We start from the raw sequence: 4,793 nt of genomic DNA, 5'->3' as shown, positions 1-4,793 counted from the left end.
AAGTAAGCTTCACAGCTTGGTAAGCTCATAGGTGAATAACTTAATTCATTGAATCAATGCAAATCAACCAATTACACATGACAAAACCATATACACATTAACTACAAACCTTTCTCATGTCTCGAAACATGATCAAATACCATCTCATCGAACTTTCACTATTTAATACTCGAATAGGTTCTGTACATACCTGTATCACCTCGTACTAACCTCTTTCTCAATGACATCATTCGTTTACCCATTAAACCATTTGGAACAGAAATCGGATACTAAGGAGTCTCGTATGATAAGTACCTATACTATGCCCGTAGCCAAATCAAGGTAACTTATCCGAAGAACTATTATCATGGCTCGAGGCCAAATCACCCGATATGCATGGCCCAAAGCCAAATCGTAAAATACGCACTCGAAGTGCTAATATCTTGGCCCGAAGCCAACTTAACGTATCACTTACTAACATGTCAATAGTATCCAAAACTATTCTTAAGGTTCACCTGAGCTTTCACACTTTTCGTTTCTATCATCGAATGCACTCGTAGAGTCGTTTTCACACTTCATACATTATCCATAATCTCGTTTTAACAATTTATGTAAAATTAAAGCATTTTAACATACATTTATAATGTAATCATCACATGCAAACTTACCTCGTATTCAAAATTGACGGATCGGGTCGACTACTCGATAACCTTGCTTTTCCCCTGATCTAATCTAGAATTCTTTCTTTCTTGATCTATATGAATTCAAAATTACTTTATTTAATCAACCATTCATTCAATTTAGTCCAAAACATACATTTAGGCCTATTTGCATATTAGCCCCTAAACTTTTACACTTTTAATAATTTAATCCTTATTTCACAAAACACAAAAATCACATAATTTCAATAAACCAAGCTTGGCCGAATTATTTATAGATCCCTAGCAGCCCATAACTTCCATTTATTTAACTTTTCAACAACTCAATTTGTACTTTTCACAATTAAATCCCTATTATGCATTTTCATTAAAAATCACTTTACAAAACATGAAAATCTATCATCAAAAATTCATGTTTCATCTTCAAAAAATTTTAGCTGTCGTAAAAGTTTTCTGGGTTTAGCCGGATATTACAGAAGATTTTTCAAGGGATTCTCGATGATTGCTACAAGATTGACGAGACTATTACAGAAAGATGTTATATTCGAATGGTCTGAGAAATGTCAGCAAAGCTTTAATAAATTAAAAGCATTGTTAACCAAGGCACTGATGTTAGTTTAGCCAAAGTTGGATACAGAATTTATGATCTATAGTGATGCATCGTTAAATGGTTTGGGCTATGTATTGATGCAAAAGGAAAAAATGATAGCATATGCTTCTAGATAGTTGAAACCACATGAAAAAAATTGTCCGACACACGATTTAGAGCTTGTAATGATTGTATTTGCTTTGAAGATTTGGTGCTACCATTTGTACGAAGAAAACTATCATGTCTTCACAGATCATTCAAGTCTGAAATACTTGATGCCATAGAAAGATTTGAATTTGAGACAACACAGATGGCTCGAGTTATTGAAAGACTATGATTTGATCCAAGAAAAGGTAATGTTGTTGTTGATGCTTTGAGTAGAAAATCTTTATTTGCTTTGCAAGCGTTGAACATGCGATTGACGTTGATTGATGACGGTTTGATTTTAGCTAAGTTGAAAGCTAGATTGATATTTTTACAATAGGTTTGTGATGCTAAAAAAATGAGATGATGTGTTGTTAGCTAAATAGAAATGGATTGAGACGTCTCTTGATTCAGACTTTCAAGTTGGATCTGATTATAGTTTTTATTTTAAATGCAGAATTTGCGTTCTAAGAAATCTGATCATATGTAGAAGATTTTACGGGAAGTTCACAATAGTAGCTTGTCTATTCATCCTGGTAGCAATAAAATGTACGGTGGTTTGAAACAAATGTACAAGTGGCCAGGTATGAAATGAGAGATTTCTAAATCCGTATTGAGATGTTTAGTATGTCAGCAAGTTAAAGTCGAGCGTTAGGTACTTTTTGGTTATTATAGCCAGTAATGATTCCAGAGTGGAAATGGAGATGCATCACGATGGATTTTGATATCAGGATGTCCTTTGTCTCTGAGAAAAAAAGATGCAGTTTGGGTCACTGTTGATCGTCTAACGAAATTTGCAAATTTTATTCCAGTGCATAGAAATTATTCACTCGAGAGATTAGCAGAGTTATATGTTGCTGAGATTGTTAGATTGCATGGGGTGCAAGTTTCTATTATTTCTGATAGAAATCCGTGGTTTACATATCGATTCTAGGGCAAGTTACATGAGGCTCTAGGTACTCATTTGCATTTTAGTACCGCGTTTCACCCTCATATCGATGGTCAATCTGAGCAAGTGTTACTTGATGGCATGCTTCAATGCTATGTTTTAGAATTCGAAAGTAATTGGGAGAGATTTCTACTGTTGGTTGAATTCGCATACAAAAATAGTTACCAATCAAGCATAAAGATGGTACTGTACAGAGATTTATATGGTTGGAAATTTCTAACTCCTTTGTGTTGGACTAAACTCAGTGACAAAAAGCTTCACGGGGTAAATTTGATACGTGAAACTGAAGAAAAGAGTAAAGTGATTCAAGACAGTTTGCAAGCATCTTCAGATCGATAGAAAACTTATACAGATTTGAAAAGAAAAGACATTGAGTTTCAAGTCAGTGACAATGTAACACCCTATACTCGTAACCCACGCCGGGTTGGAGTACGAGGCATTACCTAACTTTATCTCATGCATACAAACAGTCTCAAGTCACTGAGACTTGGTCCAAATTAAAACTTTTTCAACTTCTACTTTAAACTTCTTATTATGGCCTATGAGCCCCAAATCGGCCGTTAAAAACTATTCGGAACCATTCGGGGTCCTTAAACCAACCTTAAGAAATTTGCCTTAAAATAGGGCACACGCCCGTGTGGAAGGGTAACACGCCCGTGTGACCATTTCGACACGGTCGTGCTAGTGGTCCGTGTGGCTCACACGGCCTAAGCACCCTGGGACACGCCCGTGTCCTACACCCGTGTGGAATTAAATTCTATTTCACACCTACAGGGGTTTTCACATGGCCAGACACACGCCTGTGTCAATGTCCCGTATCCTTCAAACGGCCACGACACACTCGTGTCTTAACCTATGTGCAAAAACCTGGCTATTCTGTTTCTGACGTCAGCATTCCTAAATTGTCACACTGCCAAGGCACACGCCCGTGTACTAGGTTGTGTCCTTTACATGGCTGAGACACATGGCCGTGTCTCTGCTCGTGTGTTTATTACCATGCATACTGACTTGAAATTTTTACGTGCAGGGGCCAGACGGCCGGACTATACGCCTATAGGCCTAACAGTGTGTCACACACGACCTAGACACACACTCGTGTGTCTACCCGTGTGGGCAATATAAGGTTATTTACCAATCCTCATTGCCACCATTTCATACCTATTTTCACGCAAATACCAGCCAATACCAAAACAATCATAATTTCCAAAATCAAATCAGCCATAATAGACATTCATTCGACCATGTAAATGCAACTTTTATAAACTCAAAATAAATATTAGCCATCATTCATGGCTTAATACTAAGTGTGGGATCTATCCCAAGCCAACATATTTGAAATCTCCAAGACTCAAAATAATAAGTTCTAATCCTATACATGTCATATTCAAAAATATAAATCCAACTATACCGAACGTTTCAGCTGATAGTGTGATCGATATCTCTAGCTTCCGGTGATCCTTGAGCTAGTTAGGCAGTACTGAAAGAAATAGAAAGGAAAGGGAGTAAGCATAAAGCTTAGTAAGTTGCATATAAATAAATATACAACAATAAGTCTACAATTTACCAACAACTTATGATACCAAAGTGGGCATAAGCATGACTTACTCTTTTCTTCATACAAATCACATAACATATACAATGAGTTCACATTTTATACGTATGTATCATTTAGGTACTTGTAATACTTACAATATGATTATACTTTTCTCATTAACTTAAATTTATAACTCTCGCCGTTGAACCATTCGGAACACTACCGGATATTCCATACGCCTCAATCATGGGTAAAGTGCCGATGCCATGTCCCAGACATGGTCTTACACTAGTTCTCACATAACCCTACCGATGCCATGTCCCAGACATGGTCTTAAACTGACACATCTCGTAGCCGATGCATGTCCCAAACATGTCTTATAATGGCTTACGTCCCTAGGCTGATGCATGTCCCAGACATGTCTTACACTAGCACTCGTCTCAATGTCGATCCATGGTCTTACACTGGCTCTCATAATGTGTCCAATGCATGTCCCAGACATGTCTTACACTAGCTCACACAAATGACCCAAGTGATACGACATGAATATCTGATTTACTTCCTAAGGTCCCAACGGGAAATCTACTATCTCAATGATCATTACACATTCTCAATTTCGAAATCAAGCAATTCATGCCATATCTATTCAATGACAATTTAAATACGGATAGTAGCAATGTAGTTATATTATTTACATACAACTTACCTCAGATTTCAAAATGTAACGACTATTCGGTTTAGTCGATTTGCTTGGCTTTCCCCCGGTATCGGTTCAGATTTTACAATTCTTGATCTATAACGTTTAGTCACTAATTACAATTAGGCAATTGAAAATTCACATTTTCAGTAAAATGACCATTTTGCCCCTAGACTTTGGCAAAATGACTATTTTACTCCTATCCCCGAAAATCGATTTTTGTCGAATTTCTTTACCTCTTA

Source organism: Gossypium arboreum, chromosome 13, assembly GCF_025698485.1.
Source record: "Gossypium arboreum isolate Shixiya-1 chromosome 13, ASM2569848v2, whole genome shotgun sequence".
In the NCBI taxonomy this organism is placed as follows: Eukaryota; Viridiplantae; Streptophyta; class Magnoliopsida; order Malvales; family Malvaceae; genus Gossypium; species Gossypium arboreum.
This window is presented reverse-complemented; position numbering follows the sequence as displayed.